General features: G+C 42.8%; 1 long non-coding RNA gene across 5 annotated transcripts in view; it reads right to left on the reverse strand.

Moving 5' to 3' along the window:
• LOC123374781 overlaps positions 1–21,477 on the reverse strand; it is a 279,950-nt gene that overhangs the window by 70,297 nt on the left and 188,176 nt on the right. For all 5 annotated transcript variants that reach the window (XR_006581196.1, XR_006581192.1, XR_006581195.1 and 2 more), the window contains one exon: positions 1,983–2,115. This is a non-coding gene — a long non-coding RNA (uncharacterized LOC123374781). The remainder of the gene's footprint in view (positions 1–1,982; positions 2,116–21,477) is intronic.

Raw genomic sequence — 21,477 nt, forward strand, 5'->3', positions numbered from 1 at the left:
TGCTTTAGCAGATCTTCACTTCCTCCATGAGAAAGTCAGTGGCAGAGGGCTGAGAAATTCTTAGCACTTATAACATCAGTTTGTTTAATAACAAGATGAGTAAAGGTGATACAACGACTTGAATTGATGACTACGGCACCAAAGTTGTCATTTTGATGACTTGTTTGGGCAGAAAAAGTGGTAGTAGCTGGGTGATAGATTGTTCATTCTTTATCCTGCTACAATGACATCTGCTTTATTCACAGATCAGCCACCAGTTGCTACAACAACGCCAGTGTGCTTTAGAAAATGTTGTTGAGCTGCTGAGAGAATCTTGGCTACACATTAGCAAAATGTTAACTATGCAAAACCAAATAGCGTTCGGTTTTGTTGTTGGAAAAAAGTCAACGCTCTGCAATAAGTAAGAATGTCAAAAAGAATTTACATTCAAAAAGTAGAGAGGAGGTTTAACCCATGATATCACCATGATTCCACCCCTCCATTAAGTCCAAAGAATAGAGAAAATAAATAATGAGATTTAAACAGAAAGAACAAATGCACTTTCCACTGAACAGCTTGGTGTCTGCAGCATTCAGACATGTACATTGCCCTCCACTTTCCTGTGTACCGTTTTGGATTTTAACAGCAATCCTTTGCTTATAAGGGTTTTATTTATTTATTTAACACTTAACATTTTCAGAAGATGCCAAATGCTGCTAAACACTGTGGGAAAGCTGATTTGGATGCCAGATAAAGTCCTTTGCTTCCAGCTCCCATGGGAAGTAAGGGAACCTTGTCTTCCTATATACCAGTCCCCACAAAGGACCAAATTATAGAAAAGTATTCACAGGCATCTTTTTCTCCCAGCCAGAGAATGCTGCTGCGGTGCTTGAGAGGGCTAGGGGTACTCCTTCTGGAGGGTGAATGCTGTGCCCAGTGAGTCAGGAGTGATGCTTGAGGGGTAGGAGAATGATCCAATGGGCAACTAGCTATGAATAGTTTAGTGAAAACTCACTCACTGTTTGGACAATGGGCAAATATACTGATACATCTAGTGTGGGCAGCAACTACAATAATAGGAGATGGGCCTGAGCAACAAAATTTGGATCTGATTTCTCCTAAACTAGAAAAAATGTTGTTCACCATTTTATCTTCACGGGATTAAGGTTTAGTCCGCACCCCATTGCCACTGAGAACTAATATACAGCACCCACCACTCATAGAACAGGCATTGAGGGCACAGAGCACTCTTCTTTAAAAGCAAGTAACTTCACTATATTTATTACCCAAATACATTCTTGGTATTTTCCAAAGAATAAAATTTTATTCCTAATTATTTTTATCCTGCACACCTTCCAAATGACTCATGAACCACTCTCCTCCCCTTGTTTTATTCCGTCAGCAAGATCTGCATGATTCTTCAAATTTAACCTTATTGGATTTTAAAAGTATTAAGGTAATATTAATGTAAGTCTGCTGTGTTCATTTACAGGCCAAATGTGGTATGAAGGAACTGCCAGAAAGGATTTACATTCGTGTTACAGAAGTAAAAAGTTTAACAGCTTTATTGACATAATTATCCAATAATTTAGAAGCAACTAATTTCAACACTTAATTCTAAAATCATAAATATAATAATACTTTTAAAAAAGTAAGTCATTGAAGTTTTGAACTAGTAGATCTAAAGCTCATTCAGAGATCTGAGATCAGGGCAGATTGGAGATGATACTCATCACCACTGGGAGAAAGAGAAAAGGGGAGGTGGTATCTGGCCAAAAAACTGCCAGAAGCCATTGAAGCTCAGGAAGTCACAGAAATCCTACATACCAGATAGCGAGACAGTGTTAATACCTTGTTTGAGGAAGAAGAAAATAATAATAGAGAAAACAACTACAAAAATAGTTACATATTAAGCAATTTACTTACGCCAAGGTCAGCTGACTAGATAAATCAGTACAGTTGTAGTATTTAACAGAACAAGAGTTCTACAATGAAGAACATACCTGGTTTTTTATGTTGTTTTTTAACCCTGTCCCTGGCATCTTTTGAAGTTTTCTCTGTATATGCTCTTCTTCCCCAGTTCTGGGATTTCCATCTCTTCGAGGTGTTTCAATCCAGATCTTCCAACCATCACTGCTGAAATAAAAAATAGCCAATGTATGTTAATATTATCCTTGTCACCACCACATTGTTTATATTTGTAAAAAGATACTCCTCTACCCCGATATAACGCTGTCCTCAGGAGCCAAAAAATCTTACCGTGTTATAGGTGAAACCACATTATATCAAACTTGCTGTGATCCACTGGAATGCATAGCCCCGCCCCCCTGGAGCACTGCTTTACTGCGTTATATCTGAATTTGTGTTATATCGAGTTGCGTTATATTGGGGTAGAGGTGTATTTAAGAAAAGTGCCTGTGGGTCAATGGAAATGATGGCAGTTCCTCACCATCATCTGAATAGGGGGGATCTGGAAGCTTGGTGGGATAAAATGGATCACATCCTGGGTTGGTAGGGGATCTACACTCCCCATACATTGTTTGGATGGGAAGTCATGTTGTAGCCCACAAAGCTTTAGGCTGCTCAATCTCATCTTAAAGGGAAGGGGCTTCTTGACTTGTCTTGATGCTCTCCAGTATTAATGTTAGCCCTGTAACTGTACAGGCACCTGAAAAATGGGAACATGACTTTGGATATTAGCACAGTATAAATTCTATTCTTTGACCCTTACTGGAGGGAAGATACATTTGGAAAATATTTTCCCTTCTTGGAGCTTAAAATATTGCTCAAGTTTCAGAAGTAGTGGTGGAAGTTTTTGTTCCTGCCAGATATGGTTGCAAGAAAACTCCTTATGCCCATATTTGGAATTCCTATTCAAAATATTTCCCATTTAGATTCCACATGTAATCTATTTTTGAAGTCTGAAGGGCAGAACACCATACCCACCTGTCAAATCACAATTACAAGAGAATATGTAAATGTAAGACCAGGGGAATGGGCAGCTTACTATGTTATTGCCTATCACTTACAGATTCCTGGGTTCGAACTATTACTTTGTTGCTCTCAACATAGATCCCATTTGGGCAATTAATAAAACCACCATGAGCTTTCCTACAACTGAGTGTCTGAGCTCAGCCAAAGCTGGTAACGATATAGAGTTATTGCAAGTCAGGATTCAGGAATATTGGCACATATATTAGGGTAACTATGCAGTGGGCTAAATTCTCCTTTCTTTACACTGGTGTGAATCTGGAATAAGTATTTACTTTAATTAAGTTACACGGGTGGAAATCCAGAGTAAGTGAGAACACAATTTGGCCCAATGTCCTATCAGTGCTTTACTTTCCTGAGACACAATTCACTCACAATTTAAAAAGGCATGCAGAACAAAAGGCTAGGGCAGGGTTTCTCAAAAACAGGGGTTGCCGCTTGTGTAGGGAAAGCCTCTGGCGGGCCGGGCCGGTGTGTTTACCTGCCCCGTCCGCAAGTCCGGCCGATCACGGCTCCCATTGGCCGCGGATTGCTGCTCTGGGCCAATGGGAGCTGCTGGAAGTGGCGGCCAGTACGTCCCTTGGCCATCCGCGGCCAGTGGGAGCTGTGATCGGCTGGACCTGTGGATGGAGCAGGTAAACACACCGGCCCGGCCCGCCAGGGGTTTTCCCTACACAAGCGGTGACCCCTGTTTGAGAAACCCTGGACTAGAGGGATGGATCACTTGATGATTACCTGTTCTGTTCTTTCCTTCTGGGGCACTTGACATTGGCCACTGTTGGAAGACAGGATACTGGGCTAGATGGACCTTTGGTCTGACCCTGTGTGGCCATTCTTATGACTAAGTCAAAAGGGCTCTGTTTATCACAAGTATAGTAAGCAGGAGAAGGCGGGTGCTCCTTGTCATCGTGGCTACAAACTGAAATCTCTCTGTCTTGCAAGTATACAGCATGTAATCTGGTAAGAGTTGAAATAATATCTGTAAGAAGCAACTAACATCTGATAGTGACCCAGAGTCAAGATGGTGGAGCTGGCACAGGCCCTGAGCCTTTTTGCACTATGGATTAGTGTCAATGGGTAGCATGCTCTATCAGTATCTGCCTGCTCTCCACCAACATAGGTTCCTTGTGTTATCTCTGATTTGCATGAGTAGAGCGTAAGGATTTCAGCCAGCAGAGTAGTTTGTTTCATGGCTGCTGAGTTTAAAAATGGAAAACCCAACCCTGCTATCTTACAGTTTGCCATTTTAAACCTAATTATATACTTGGAACATTATTTCCTGAAAATATGCGTATGCCCTTACCAAAGAGGTATGGATAACATCTTAATCTGCAAGAAACAGGATTAGTTTTGACAGAGTTGTGTTTACAAACATAAATTGTATCACCTTTTTTAAAAAACAGCACCTGCGTACACCTGGAACAAGACAGTAGTTAATAATTTATGTTGGACAGTGATGACGGCTGTTTTTACTGGAACTATGCCATAACTTAGTGTCTACTACTATGCCCTGTTGGGTCAAGACAATACATCAGTCAAGTAAACCACTTAAGTAAATTATTGAGCACTTAAATTTACTTTTTCCACCTCATATGTAATTACTTCCTTGAGCCAACGTTCCCCTTGCATCACCTGTCTGGGATGCTCTTTGTTTTTCTGGAAGGCTGAATATTAACTGGGTTTAAATTAAAGCTGCAATGTAGTTGTTCCCCAAAATTCTGATTCTAGTGAATAAGCCCCACCAAGCCTAGAAGTTGTGGTTTTCCCATTAGGTTCATGATATAAAATGAGTCTAATGAATCTGCTAGAAACCACACTGCTCAGCCACTGGGAAAGTTAAATCTCTCCAAGGATTGGAGACAGCGAAGCTTGATACAGCTCATGGTATGTGAAGAATGAGATCTCAACATCATGACCTTCGTCTACACACCACTTTTGAAGCAGTGGAGGAGTTTGATGTTTCCATATGAGAGAAGTGATGCAGAAAGTTGGGATTTAGAAGTGAGAGATCTTCATGGAGTCTGGTGAGAAGCAGAGTCCCACAGAGTTGTACTTAAGACTGGATACTCTAAACTTGTATTAGCAATTCAGACAACAAGTATGATCATCACACTTGATACAAAAACAGAAGGAGAGGTTCAGACTTGGACACAGTTCACTTGAACAGAAATAATGCCAGAGCTAAGAATAGTTTAAATGGCATTTAATTAGTTAATAGAGTCATGGAAACAGATCTAGGCAGATTGATGAACCCAAACTTTAAATTATTGGTCCAATGTGTAGTAGTAATAGGATGTTAAACTAATAGGAAGTTGGCTTGTATCAATGGGGGAAAGTGACGTGCTAGAGAGAAAAAATTTGAGTGCTACTCAGGGCCCTTTGTTACTTAAATTTGGGACACTAAGGAAAGGGGTGTTGGAGTGATTTTTCTGTCAGATGGATGGCACACCTCTCCAGATACTGCTCAGTTATACTTGTCAGAGACATCATAATTTCAGGAGGCTTATAAAATTCATTTGGAGGAGTAATTTTCTTCCCCCTTTAAGAAGGGATCAATTTGGACCAAATGCCAGGCATTTCCAAAAAGTGTCATAGAGGAGGATGCCTCTACCTCCCTCTACAAGTTCTTCACACACACTTAAAATTACACAGGTTGCACGCTGGGTTATATAATATGTTCATAATAGAGCCCATTGTGTCTTCTACACTGCTCTAGGGTGTGTCCAGAAAGTCTACCTAGCCTGAATGTACCAACAAAGACCTTGACACATCCATTAGCTCTTCTATCAGTTTGGGGTCCACTACTGCAAAGGAGGTTATCACTGCCTAAAGGATGCATGAGAGGGAAAGGTATGCAGTGCCTTAGAAGGATGATTGGTGTCTCCAGTACCTGGGAAACGATCAGTGTTTCGGGTGTGTAGACTTAACTGTGCAGCTTAATGGATTCTTTGGGGCAGCATAACTGAACAAGCAGGTTGCTGAACTTTTTAAAGCTCATCAGTACCCTGAGGAATTTCCTTAGGATCACCAAAGCCCCAAAGGAACCTCACCAGGCTCATCATTACCCCACGTGTCATTTTGATGTTTCTATTTCAGCAGCTAATAATGTTTAGAATCAGATTGTAAAGTGCAGAAATGTAGTCCTGTGCACCACATCTTGACCAGATGAATCTACTAAGCATAATTCTGAGAGTTACCATTTGTGTCCCCAAATTAGGCAAAAATTACCTTCCAGAACCATAAAATGTATTTTATCAACCGTTTTCCCCATGTTCCAGCTAATTAAAAGTTCTGGAAAGAATATGCAAAACCCACACAGTAAACGTAAAATGAAACATCATGGAAATGGAATTTACATTAAAGTTCTCACTGTATTCACGTAAAATGACTCTGGGCTGAAAATCTCCCTCAGGTCACAGATGACATTTTTAAGTTATATTTGGTAATAGAATTTGATTAGTGATATTGATAACTCCAATAAATTGCTGTGAGCAAGCATGATTTCATGCCTCACATTATTTATAATTCAGAGAAAAAACACAATGAAGAAATGTATTATGAAGATAAACTCTTTTTCAGTTAGATAGTGTATGGTCAATAGGCCATTCCATGGTTGAGATTCAACAGACTTACAAAAGATGAAACAGTATCTCCAATGTTAACGATTTTAGATTTCTGTATTCACAAACCATGCAGTATGGCACATATGTTTTAAACTGATTTCAAAATACCATATCCTTGGCACACCAGAGACATTAGCTGTACCCAATATAGAAGATAACAGAAGAGCAGATCCTGCTCTAATTGAGATCAATGGCAAAAGTCACATTTGTCTTTTATGAGAGCAGGCCCATTACATTCTAGATATAGTTGGCTTAGGGTAAAAGTCATCCCTGTGAAGAATGCCAACACAAGACCAATGCAACGCTCTACTCACACTGAAGCCATATTTTGATGATGATAGCGGTAACTAAGTACAGAGAGCATGAGTGAGATGTTTCAGAGTATAGCTCTTGTGGTAGCCCTCTGCATAGGGGTGAATTTCACGCTTAAAATACACTAGATAACATTAATGGAAATGCAAAGTACACAACTGTGTGCTGTAAACTACAGTGCTCTTGAAAACTGACTAAAAGAAACGTTTATGGAGAGTCTGAAAGTAACTGCAAATTTGATAACATGGCCAAAGTGACCATTTGGGATTACTATCAAAACATACATTTACCCCTTTCCCCACAACTAAAAATAATTTTGAACCTGTATGTTAAATACACAAAGTTAAATAGCTCATCAGTCATTGAGTAGTCTGACTTAGACCTATGATCTTAAGTTAAAAAATTATCTCAATTTCTAATATTTCATGTTATCCTACATTTGTATGAACATAACAGAAGTTATGAGGTGTTTTTTAGGTCAGACTCACATGTTCATGAAACTACTGAATCTCATTTACAGCAATCCTTTTTATTCCAATGTGAGATTATGGACATCCAGTTTTTATTTGATTTACTTTAACAGGTCCTGCTTGTATCAATTGCACTGTCATCAAAGAACTGCTGTGCATGTCAATAGGCAATAGAATGTTGTTATTAAGGTAGCTCATATCTGGTTCCTGATAAGTATACAGTGGCAGACATAATTATGGCACTGAGACCTGATCCCTCTTTAAAAAATTTGTTTCCTTTCCAAGTCAGATCTGAATACCAAACACATAGAGGGTTTTTTTTCCCCCTAAGAGTTCGTTGATCTTGGGGAAAATAGCCAGGAAAACAGAAATAGTTTAAGTTCTTCAAATGAAAAAACAAGTGAGCTGAGGGCCAGACTCCACCTCCACAGTAGTACCCTGTGTATATGTACATAAGGATTAAAGGACACATCAGGACTAAGCAGAATCCCGGTCCATTGAGCTCTGGTAACAGCTCCTTCCCTACTCCAGAAAGGGGGAGACAGAAGTTGGGGCAATGACTCCGTCCCACAGGCACCAGCCAGATGGCGCAGGGGGTAAACTGATCCATATAAGAAGTGTAAGTAGCCAGCCTCTGCCTCCCAGTGCTCCATATGTGGTTTGGCACCACCCTCAGTGGATTATGCCAATAAAGTTCCACGACTGAACTACCTGAGGAAGGGCTAGGTCTTCCCTTCTATCCTGACACTGTGCTCAGCACTGCACAATATTTAACAGATTATAAACAATTAATTAATGAATTAGGGCAAATTTAATTCTATCCAAAGGTGGGAAAACCCTATAGATTTAATAGCATGCTTTGGGGTTCATCAACTGTACTTTAGTATATGAAACAATACTTATGGATGGCGGGTGACTGGTTGAACATTTTGGGGCTCAGCCTCCACTTTTTTTCTCCTCCCTGTTTCATTCAGTTTCACACACAAAAAGCTCATGCAAACTCTTTCCTTTTCACTCCCCCTCAGTCCCTCGACTCAGGGGGGAAAAAAGCACTCACAGCTGCTGCTCTCTGTGTGCTGGTTCTCTTTCTGTCCTTTCAGTCGCCCTCACAAGGAGGAAGGACCTTTGGGTCCCTTCACTCTTTCCCTCCCCGTAAAAACAAAATGAGAATCTAAATGCAATGACACCATCATGAATTCATTCAGCGTGTTACCATTCATTTCAGCAGCTCTGTCAATGTCTGCACTTTGCACAGGTGCAGTTTCCCACTCGCTGGTTGGGCATCACTATTTTTGGTGTTTGTTTTTAAAGCTGAGGTGACTGTTTCTACTAACATTGAGGCTTGTGACAAGGAGCCAGGCTGCTGTAATAAAGGACAGTAAGATCACAAGCTTGAAGGGGCTTTGCAGCTCTGTTGAGCCGTTTTCAGGGACTCTAGTTATTGCTCTTCTCTGTATGCCAAGCCAGGGGTTTTGATGCTAATTTGTTGGCATTGGAAGCTCACAATGCAAGTCATAGATTCCATGACATTATTCAGTTACAGATAACACAAACTACATTTATATGTAAGTGGCATATTGGTTACCTTCTGTGGCTTGCAATAGTTTCCTTTTACTCCGTTTCTATCATTGATAAAGGGTTATGTTACAAAGGCACTTCAGAGTTTCTTCTATTGAAATCTGGCCAGTAATCTCTCTCTTTTCATGAACCGAGTTTTCACCACTGAGTTTCATGTATTTGTTCTGCTTTAACAAGTCTACTCATTGCAAATACTTTGAGGAGATCTTCAGCAGATTGAGAAATGGACATTTCCATAGCGTGTGCACATTTTGGCATAATGTTTTCAGATTAGTTGCACTACACAGGGATCCTAACAGTAATTTTTTCTGTCCCTCATGAATCTTCTGAAGTGATCTGTGCACAGAATGGAAAACAAATACAGGCCTGTGACAGGGCATTATCTGTAGCTGAAATGGCTGCAAAACTGAGGACTACAAGCTTGAATGAAGTTAACTAACCAGTTGCGGTAGGGGAATTATTGACACATGGGTGATAATTGCTGGGCTAATTAGGCAATTGGTTCAGTAACCGGGAGGATATATAATGGGGTTGGGGGAGGGGGGAGAACAGGAAGAAAAGTGTGAGCTAGGTGGAGGAGAGAAGCTGTGTGAAAGGCTCTTTCTGTCATATACCTGTGCTACATTCTGTCCTGTTTGGAAACAGAGGATTAAAGGTAGATGTGGTGGAAAAGAAACAGACTGTGTGACTGTGAAACCATGAAAACAGGCCACGTAGTGCTGCTCATGGGGTAGCTGAAGAGGCCCTAGTGACAAGGTCCTATGTGGCAAACCATTACTCATGCATTGACTCAATGGCACTAGCTGGGTGAGTAAAGGCTATTACTTAAGGGTTAGTAGGACTGGGTCCAAGATTCTGATCTTTAAGAATGAAAGAGTTTCAGAATCTTGCAACCAAGCAACCCCCTGCAGCTAGATTGCCCCCTTATTGTCAGTATGAAGAGGGAAAATTAGACAAAAATCTAAGTATACAAAGGTCCCTACATCATACTCTGAAGATTGCCAAACCAGTCTGCACACATTCTGGTTTCAAAGTTCAGCACCTCACACTGAGAAACCTATGATGTAACCCGTGGAAACTTCAGTCCTAGGAACAATCAAAAAAGCATCCCCACTGATCTTGACTGCCATGTTGGAGTATACAGTGAGAGATTCTCTAAAGGTAACACCGTTAGAAACTGAAACCAGCAATTGGAAGCCAGGAAATAATTTTTAGAAAAGTTATGTATTCACTGCTTCTGTGTTGGCTTCAGGGGTAGCACTAAACAGAGTACATTCCAATAATTTATCCTGCAAGTAACAAAGATATGAAAAGACTCACGCAGTGTGCATTAGAAAGGAAATGTTATACCATTTGGACTAGTTGTAGATGAAAAAAGGCATTAAAGGGTATCATTGCTACCTGAGAACCTAGGAATAGTGATGGATGCATCAAGAACCTGAGGTTTCAAAACATTTCAGCAAAACTTGGACAGGCATTACATGGTGCTTCCTCTTAAAACAACAAATGCTTCCCTCTACCAATAAGTATCACCTTCGTCCCTACTGGGTTAAGTCAAACCCATTGTGACCTTATCCCAATTCCTTTCCTGGTCAGACACTAAGGAAGTAATGAGACTGCAGAGCCTAGTTTGATAACAAAAGCCAACTATCATCAGTGGATTTAATTGCTCCACAACCCTGAACATATCAATCTTAACTGGACATTGGACAGGATGGATGATGAGACAGAATTCTGCAATGCTCCACATGTAAAAGCTTTGGAGTGGAGGGATGAGCAATTGTTCAGCATTAGCCTCCTGAAAGCCTATTCCACCTGCCTCTGCAACATCCCACAGACAAGTCAACAATACCTTGTGATCAATGATATACCCATCCAATAAAGCATCTAACAAAACAAAGATCTAATTAAGTTAGTGCAGGAACATTATCCTTATCCACTGCTAGAAGGAACTCAATCACTGTGGGTAAGATAGCCTTTGTTTCATACCCAGACCTGAAACCAAATATACAGTGATCCAAAAAATCTGTTGCTCCAACATCACCTTCTCAATCACGTTCCCTAAGAAAGGGAGGATTGAAAATGGCAAAAATGGACAAACTGCTGATGTGATAAGCAAATATCTGATCACAGCTTGCTTACATTTGCTTGGGATTTTGCCTACCACACTGAGAGGAGTTAAGTTGAACTGTATTAGCATAAATAGAGTCAAACGGATTTTTCTACTAACCAAACTGGAGGGCATTCAGCCCAGAAAGAAGGCATCCAATAGCCTCTTACAAATATTTTTTACTATCTCTAAAATCCTCTTAAGACCTCATTGTACCTTGACAGTATCCCACAATGGGACATCATAAGTACGTGTCCCATAAGTGTAGTGAAATGAATGCTACAATGGGGCTTGTGGCATCACATAATAATGCATTCTGGGACATGTTGAGTGAAAGGGATCTCATTAAAGGTAAACTAGCAAGTAGTTTCTGCATTGAATGGCTCTACAGTCTAGTGAGTGGGGTATTCAGCACATATTTCCTTAACTAAACTCTTCTGGTATATATTTTTTTCTAGAGATCAGTGGGAACAAAACTGCTTTTTTAATATCAACTGCTATCATAAGTTCTGAATGGACATAGCTATTTGAGAAACCTGTTGTGCTAAGACTTGCCATAACCTCATGACATTAAGATCATGGGTCAAATCCAAGAGGCTGAATCTGGGGGAAGTTACCTTTCCTCTGACATATTATATGGCATGATCTTCAATTTCTAATATTTGGGTTCACATCCAACTGCATCAATACATTCAGAATCACCAGATTGCTGCTGTCATCTAGCACTCTGATATGTACTTATGAATGGTGAGTGAAAGAGTACAATCTAAATCGGAAAAATCCCAGAAATAGAAGCTGGTGAGTCAAGTACAATAACATGTCCATTTAGTACAGTTAAGTTACACACTACCTTTTTTGCCCAACTGTTTATCAAAAGCGTTAAATTCAGTATACATCTCTTTGAACTAGATATTTCCATAAGTAGATACTATTACATAATACATAACACTAGATGATTGTGGCAAATTCCACTTTTACACAAAGGCCAAATGAAGCTAATTTGTTGCAGCCTGGCATGTTGCTGTATTTTTTCCGAAACTGACATGTTATCACAGGATTTTTTAAAAAAATATTCCTTATAGTCTTTCCCTATGGGGGGCTTCATTCTGCTTCCACTGAAGCTAATGGCCAATAGTTTCTCAAATAAGTTCTGTTCAGTACAAATCTCTCTGAAGTGAATGAAGCTCCATGTCAGTGTGACAGTTCACCTGCACACTGCATGTTGCAGGACCAAGACCTTACAGTTTAATCTCTCCTTTGCAGAGACTGTATCTCTGTGTGTATAGTTCCCAGCATAATAGAGACCCTGTCCTGATGGCTTCTGTAAAATAAATGTTTGACAACTCAAGAACACCTGAAAGGGAAAATAGATAAAATTAACTAACTATGAATATTTTCAACCCAAAAGGCAAATCCTTCAAAATATTAGGTGTATATTACAATAGAGTTATAATGGTAACCGTTTTGCAAATTTTACAACTGGCTATGTGTTTTTCACTAGAAATAGTCTCCCTTCTGCAAAATTCTTCTCTATACGAAAAATTAACTTGGAAATGTGAAAGATCTATGAACTCTTGCAATGTATTTGTCTGAAATATGAGTAGCATGGTTAAAGAGACTGATAAACCTCAAGATCAGGACTATCATGCCTTAAAGATTTAATTACTAAAACATGAAAAGGGCATTATTGTCCTCTTTTGCTGGAAGAGAGAAGCGCCACAGATTGATTCATACATACCAACCCCAAGGGTGCTGATGGTGATCAGTGAAAAGAACTACAAATTTACCAAGAAAATAGAATTGAGGTCAATTTTGGAAAGGTTCCTTTTTAAAGTAATGGATGTGAATGTTAAATGCCGTCAGAAGTGATCTGAGCTGGAAGATAAATACATTGCAATTAAATGAGCTGTTCTTAACCTTTTAAGGCTATGCCACTGTGTCCTTTCTAAGTGAAGGCATGAAGAGCACTTCATTCCCTGTTCAACTATTTTCAGACGTGAGTTGTGTATGGTTCCAACCTTTAAAAAGACTTCAGACCCTTTATGGTCCCCTTTCCCCATTACTTGAGAACAAATGAAAGCAGATTAATTACAAGACATGCAAGTATTGTAAAACATTAAAACATTGCTTTTTTCTTATTTACAGTGAAGCGGAAGTTTGCCCCAACCGTGTAAGGTCTGCAGAGGTGGCAATATATCCCATTGATGGAAATGGTAAATGTCTGCAAGCTTTGAAGTTTAAGGGGACTGAAGTAACTAGTTATTTCAAAACAAAACATTTGCCACAGAAACAGTAATTCCTAATTAGTGTGGTTAATTATCTCTTTCATTTGTTTTCAGTATGTACCACAATATTATACAGAGTATGCCTTTTCATTAGGCATCAATGCTCTTTTGTATTTGAGACACATGTGCAGTTAAACATTACACTTCAAACAACGAAATCATCATCATTGTATCTTGTGGGCCAAATTTTCAAAAGCAACCCCTTACTTTGTACCCATAATTTGTACATGCATTGAAAAACCCATATTTGCTCACACAAATAGCAAAAATTTAAAATTGCAGACACAAATTTAGAGGATCAGTTGAAATTATGATCCTATATATCAACTTCAATATAGAAATAGAGCTGATATGCAAAATTCAGATTCAGACTCAAACTTCCTCAAAACCTCAGACAGATGATGTTCATGTCTGCAATTCTGGATACAACAGTCTACATCAGTGACAACTAATGTCAACATGGAGCCAGAAGGGACCAAATGCCTTTGATAGAAAGAGGGAAAAGTTCAATGGTAAATGGAAATCTATTCTTGAAACTGAAGAGAAACAAAAACTAACCTAAAATAATATAAGAAATGCCAGTTATATCCAAAAAAAATTGCCCAAAGATCAATGCTTTGATTATTTATATAGCAACAAAAGTATGCTAGGCAAGTTAGAGAATGCTGAAAAGATATGGTCCCTGTCCCAAAAAACTTAAAATCTCAGTGCCCAGTCCTACAAGCTGATCTATGCACGTAGATCTTAATAGCCACACAGAGCCTCATTGAAATCTATAGGACTATGAACAGAAGAATAATAGGGCTACGCACAGGAGGTCAGATAAGATGATCACGATGATCCCTTCTGGCCTTAAAGTCTATGGAGTAAGAGGTCCATCCACACAGATCAGTTTGCAGGACTGGCACCAAAGTTTAAGTATATAATGGCAGCAAATAAGTTAAACTCCCTCTGAGCCCTGTCAGTGCCAGCGCTAGGATTTTTGCCGCCCCAAGCAAAAAAATTTTTGGTCGCCCTCCTTTTTTTTTCGTGCCCCACAACCCCTGGCCCCACCCCAACTCCACCTCTTCCCCAAATCCCCAGCCTCACCTCCTCCCCTGGGCGTGCCACATTTCCCTCCCCCATTGCTTCCTGGGGGCCCCCCACAACCTCTCGCCCTAGCTCACCTCCGCTCCACCTGCTCCCTCGGGCGTGCCGCCACTCCGCTTCTCCCCCCTTCCCCTCAGGCGAGGGAGAGTGGAGAAGCGGAGCAGCGGCGCGTTCAGGGGAGCATGTGGAGCGGAGGTGAGCTAGGGTGGTGGGACACAGGAAGTAACGGGGGGTAGAGGAACTGCTCTCCACTCCAGCTCACCTCCACTCCGTCACCGACGCCTCCCCCAAGTGCCCCGCCACTCGGCTTCTCCTCCCTCATAGACTTGCTGTGTGAAACAGCTGTTTTGCACACAGCAAGTCTGGGAGGGAGGGGGAAGAAGCAGAGCGGTGGCGGTGCGCTCAGGGGAGCAGGCGGAGGCGGAGTGGAGGCGAGCTGGGGCGGCAAGGGCACTTTTTCCCCATGCTCCGGAGTCGGCACCTATGATGGCCGATGCCAGAATGCTGCCCCTAGAAATGTGCTGCCCCAAGCACCTGCTTGTTTTGCTGGTGCCTGGAGCTGGCCCTGAGCCCTGTACAGTGATACCCAAGTAACTAAGGCATGTGACTTTTGAGCGGAAGGGCTGATACAAAAAAAACTTATCCTAGGGTAAAATTTTCCAAAGCACCTACGTGGCTTGGGAGCCTATGTCCCATTTTCAAAAGTGACTTAGGAGCCTAAGTCCCACTGAAAAGCCATGAGACGTAGGCTCCTAACTCACTTTTGAAAATGGGACATAGGCTTCCAAGCCACTTAGGTGGTTTGGAAAATTTCATCCCTAGTCTAGTTTTCAAAAACTCAAATGTTGCTACAATTGTTCGCTTTGTAATGTGTGCCATACAGAGAATACATTATAGCCTGATGTGGCATAAAGCATTTGCCAGAATGAATTTAGCATGGCTGGCATGAGTGACTCATGAGTGACACAATAATGACGCTGTCATGTAGTCCACATCTATGTATATGGTCAACAGTGCACTTAAAGAGTTTCTTTTTTCTATTTTGCAAAATGTTACTGGTTTGAAGGAGATGAAATCCTAAGGCCTGACTTATACTAAAACATTAGGTTGACCCAGAAACATCACTTAGGGGTGTGAAAAATCCATACTCCTGAGCAATGTAATTAAGCTGACCTAACCCTCAATGTAGACAGTCCTAGGTCTAATAGGTGATTTGTTCCAGGTCTGCTTTAAAAGGTTCAGTTATTTAGTTAACAGATCTTTCTAGAGTGATACCCATAGATTTATTGACATGTTTATGATTATTTAGGTTTATGACTTATTAAGCTGAATTCCCAGTAGATTCAGAACCCAAAGATCAGAGGAGGCTGTTGAAAGTATTTCCAAGTGTCTGACATAGAACTTGCTAAAGCTTGCTTGTCAGATTCCTACAGAATAAAAAAAGAATGAGGCATGGTGGCCACTGGTTGCATATAATTTCAGTGTTCTATGCTTACTAAAACATAGTCCAGAATGATGCAAATTTTCATTACAATCCATATAATCAGTCTTATAAATCTTTTAAGCAAATAAGCCCTGCAACTTTGTATGTCAGAATAAATCCGAGTATCCAAATGTCTCTAAGTCTTTTAAAAGAGATTTACCAGTGTGTGTGTGATGCATTCTCTTCCCATTACTAAAGTAAAAGGCACTAGTGGATGATAGGGATCTCATGCTATTAAATTCTGCACGATATATATCCAAATCAACATTTAAACAAATCTAAACTGTAATGGGCACACACCGCAGAATGTGCACTCTCTCAGACAAGTGATTCTGTTGTGTGAGATTCTTCTCCTTCGTGTGTTTCCTGGAAATATTTTATTATGCACTTAATGTAGTTTAGAAAAGTAATCATCTTTTAAACACACTGGGCCAAATTATACTGCCAGTTAACAGGATTGCACAGGTGCAGTTGAAACCCAATGTAAGGTGAACGTATCTCCAGTTCTGTGCTTCTCCATGTGGAGACTGCTAGTGGTGCAAAATGTGTGTGGTGTTTTCAGAATGCAGCAGCCATTCAGTACTGGGGGTGGTGTGGATGGGGGAAGACTGTCCCCACCCCATTTTTCCAACTGTGATTTAAGAGAAGATTTGAAGCCAGCAGGGATGAGAAACGCAGTAGGATAAATGAGGCATGGCCTAAAAATTGGATGAAAGTTTGAAAATTATTAATTCTCCCTTCCTGACCTCCAAATCCCTTGAGTGTTGGGGTTGGCTTGCTCCCACAATATGGGAAGGATTCTTTGTGGGGGCAGCTGTGGAACTTGCTAGCCCCAATGAGTCTGACATAGAGGATAGGTTCTAGAAGCACCAGTAATCCTTCCTGTGGAATCACTCCAGTGTCTTAAAACTTATCATCCCTGTGGGGCTTCTCAACCACTTATCTACCTCGTCCCCTCTCTCACCTCCTTACACCCCTACCAGTGAAGAGTAAATCATTCCACCTCTACATTCTTGGGATATCTAGATCTGCCACCTTTATATTAATCTGTTCACCTTTTAACACACACACAAGCAACTCACCAAGGAAGATGGACTTGAATCCCAGACCAGCTTTAATAGTTATAGAAACCAGTCAATTGGTGCTGTGCTACATTTGCATTGTGCGTGAAGTTACAATGAATTTAAAAAACCATACAAAATAGAATGCATGGAAAAACAAGTTACAAAAGGAAAGTCCAATGCATATATTATACTGGAAGGTTGCACTTCCAGCATGCATTTAGCCAAAAGGGAGAAAACTTGTTTACCTTAGCCTCTAATGATAGAACAAGAAGCAATGGGCTTAAACTGCAGCAAGGGAGATTTAGGTTGGACATTAGGAAAAAGTTCCTAACTGTCAGGGTAGTTAAACACTGGAATAAATTGCCTAGGGAGGTTGTGGAATCTCCATCTCTGGAGAGATTTAAGAGTATGTTAGATAAATGTCTATCAGGGATGGTCTAGAGAGTATTTGGTCCTGCCATGAGGGCAGGGGACTGGACTCGATGACCTCTCGAGGTCCCTTCCAGTCCTAGAGTCTATGAATCTATGAAAATGTTATTATATGATAATTACAATACCTTCATCTAGTTAGAGTCAAAGCTTGTGAGGGGCTTATAGTTTCATGATTTAAAGTACACTGTCTTTTTCTTTAAACTATAAAGCAGTCCAAATGGGATTTGCCAAAAGGGTCTTATAGTTCTGAAGGGAAAAAAACTTTGCTAGCAAGCAAGCAAGCACAAGTGAAGAACTGTACATCCGTGCAGGAAGGAGTGCAAATGTTAACATGTACACCATGATCAGCTGAATCTATTCTATTATTTATTCAGGTTACTAAATATGCATTTTATGAAAAAGTTATTTAACTCCCACAAAAATATCTTTCCATGCAAAATATACATTTCTTATAAAAACAAATCTCTATGGGATATTAAAAAACGACCAGTGTCCCATATAAGAACATCCAGTGGCCAATATACTTTTTGATAAATATTCATGGACCAGGTATCTCAGAAGGGACAGCACAGCACTTTAACTACACAAGCACGCTGCTGGGCTCTGATTTTGCTCATGCTTTAGAAACATCTGTTTCACTCTAAGGGTATGTCTACAGTATGAAATTAATTCGAAGTTATTTTATTCAAATTTCCAGAATCGAGTTCATACATTCGATGTTATGTGTCCCCACTAAAGCGTGTGAATTCGGCGGAGTGCATCCACAGTACTGAGGCTAGCATCGAATGGCGGAGCATTGCACTGTGGTAGCTATCCCACAGTTCCCGCAGTCTCTGCCTCCCATTGGAATTGTGGGTTAAGCTCCCAGTGCGTGATGGGGCAAAAACATTCTCGCGGGTTTTTCTGAGTGTGTGCCATCACTCGTTCCTCCCTCCGTGAAAGCTATGGCAGACGCCATGCTGCCAGAAGATGGTGCAGCACAGTGCACCGCCTGTCTCCTGGTATGTTGAATCCACTTCGAATGTCCTTTCCTCTTTCTATCTACTCTTTCATCTAACCATTTCTCAGGCCCTTGTGAACAGAGCTACACAGCTTCTGCTGCTTTTTCCATGTTGTCTGTTCTGGGCTCCCATGGAAGCTACAGAAGGCAACAATTCCTCACCGTTTCTCGGCCATCGTGAACAGAGCCGCACAGCTTCTGCCGCAAACTTTGCTCACATTTCTGCCACAAACTCTGCTCTCGATGCTTTTTCCATGTTGTCGGTCCTGGGCTCCCCAGAAGGCAACAATTCCCTGCTGTTTCTCGCTCATCGCAAACAGAGCCGCATAGCTTCCACCGCAAACTCTGCTCGCACTTCCACTGCAAACTGTGCTGTCGCCGCTTTTTCCATGTTGTCGGTCCTGGGCTCCTGTGGAAGCTACAGAAGACAACCATTTACCGCCTTTTATCGGCCATCTTGAACTGAACAGCTCATTTCGTGCCCTTTTTCAAGGATTACCCATGCAGGCGCCATGGCATGGCAAACATGGAGCCCGCTCAGATCTCCGCTGCAGTTTTGACCATTGTAAATACCTCACGCATTATCCAGCAGTATGTTCAGTACCTGCGAAACTGGGTGAGGAAGCGACGACAGTGCAATTACTATACTGATGAGGACATGGACACTGACGTTCCTAGATGCACGGCATGTGGCAATTGGGAGATCATGGTGGCATTGGGCCAGGTTCATGCCATGGAACGCCGATTCTGGGCCCAGGAAACAAGCACAGATGGGTGGGACCACATAGTGTTGCAGGTCTGGGATGATTCCCAGTGGCTGCGAACTTTCGTATGCTTAGGGCCACTTTCATGGAACTTTGTGACTTGCTGTCCCCTACCCTGAAGCGCAGACACCAAAATGAGAGCAGCCCTCACAGTTGAGAAACGGGTGGCCATAGCACTGTGGAAGCTTGCAATGCCCAACAGCTACCAGTCAGGAATTAATTTGGAGTGGGCAAATCTACTGTAGGGGCTGCTGTGCTGCAAGTAGTCAACACAATCATTGAGCAGCTGCTATCAAGGGTAGTGACTTCGGGAAATGTGCAGACCATGTGGATGGCTTTAATGCGTGGGGTTCCCTAACTGCAGCGGGGCGATAGACGGAACACATATCCCCATCTTGGCCCTGGCACACTGTGGCGGCCAGTACATAAACCACAAGGGTTACTTTTCCATAGTGCTGCAAGCACTGGTGGATCACAAGGGACGTTTCACCAACATCAACGTGGGATGGCCAGGAAAGGTGCATGACGCTTGCATCTTCAGGAACTCTGGTCTGTTTGAACAGCTGCAGGAAGGGACTTACTTCCCAGATCAGAAAATTACTGTTGAGGATGTTGAAATGCCTATAGTTATCCTTGGGGACCTAGCCTATCCCTTAATGCCATGGCTCATGAAGCCGTACACAGGCACCCTGGACAGGAGCAGTTCAACTACAGGCTGAGCAAGTGCAGAATGGTGGTAGAATGTGCTTTTGGACATTTGAAAGGGTGCTGGTGCAGTTTACTGACTCGGTTAGATCACAGCACAACCAATATTCCAACTGTAATTGTTGCTTCTTGTGTGCTCCACAATATCTGTGAGAGTAAGGGGGAGACTTTTATGGCGGGGTGGGAGATTGAGGCAACTTGCCTGTCTGCCAATTTCGCACAGCCAGACAACAGGGCGATTAGAAGAGCACAGCAGGGCGCGCCACACATCAAAGAAGCTTTGAAAGCCAGTTTCATCACTGGCCAGGGTACGGTGTGATAGTTGTGTTTGTTTCTCTTGAAGTTACCTACACCCTATATATATATATGAAAGAAAATAAAGTCAAAATTGTTTAAAAACTGTTCTTTATTATTTGATGCACAGCGCATTGAGAGAAATTAGAAGGTAGACTGAGGGAGCGGTGGGGTTAGGGGGGTGCAGGAGGAGGGAAGGACAAGTCCAGAAACCAAATCAAAAGTTCGTATATGCCAGCTTTCTGGTGCTTGGGTGATCCTCTGGGGTTGAGTGTGTGGGTCCCTGTAGCCACCCCCCTGTGTTCTTGGGCGTCTGGGTCAGGGCCGCCCAGAGGGGGGGGCAAAGGGGGCAATTTGCCCCGGGCCCCGGGCTCCGCAGGGGCCCCCAAGAGAAGAGCGGAGGCTCCCGCCTCCGCCCCTCTCCTGGAGCCTCAGCGCATCAAGCGCCGAGTCTCCGGCCGAGCCCCTGAGCCCCGCCCCGATCCGAGCCGCGTGATGAGGGGGCGGGGCTGGGAGCTCCAACGGGGCCTGAGCCCCGCCCCGCTCAGAGCAGCGTGGGGAGGGGGCGGGGCTGCGAGCTCCGGGCTGAGCTCCCAGCCCCGCCCCCTCACCACACGGCTCTGAGCGGGACGGAGCTTTGGCCCCGCCGGAGACGCACTCGGGTAAGAGGCCAGGGCCGGGGCTGGGGGGAAGCGGGACCCACCGCCGCTGCCGAAGCACAGCCCGGTCTTCGGCGGCGGGGGGCCCCTTCTGTTCCGGGACCCGCCGCCGAAGTGCCCCGAAGGCCCGCGGCGGGGACCCCCCCCGCCACCGAATTGCCGCCGAAGACCGGGCTGCGCTTCGGCGGCGGGTCCCGCTTCGGCGGTAATTCGGCGGCGGGGGTCCCGCCGCGGGTCTTCGGGGTACTTTGGCGGCGGGTCCCGGAACGGAAGGGCCCCCCCGCCGCCGAAGACCCCGGGCCCCCGGAATCCTCTGGGCGGCCCTGGTCTGGGTGAGGAGGCTATGGAACTTGGGGAGGAGGGAGTTTGATTATACAGGGGCTGCAGCGGAAGTCTGTGGTCTTGCTGCTTTTCCCGCATTAGATCCACCATACAGCATGTCAGTTTGCTCCCCCATGAGCTTGAGCATAGCGTCCTGCCTGCTCTCATCGTGCGCTTCCCTCCTCTCTTCGTGTTCCTGTAATGCTTTACGGGAGTCTGCAATTGTTTGCCTCCATGCATTCAGCTGGACCTATCAGTGTGGGAGGATTGCATGAGCTCAGCGAACATGTCTTCCCGAGTTTGTTTTTTCTGCCTTCT

Source organism: Mauremys mutica, chromosome 7 (assembly GCF_020497125.1).
Source record: "Mauremys mutica isolate MM-2020 ecotype Southern chromosome 7, ASM2049712v1, whole genome shotgun sequence".
In the NCBI taxonomy this organism is placed as follows: domain Eukaryota; kingdom Metazoa; phylum Chordata; order Testudines; family Geoemydidae; genus Mauremys; species Mauremys mutica.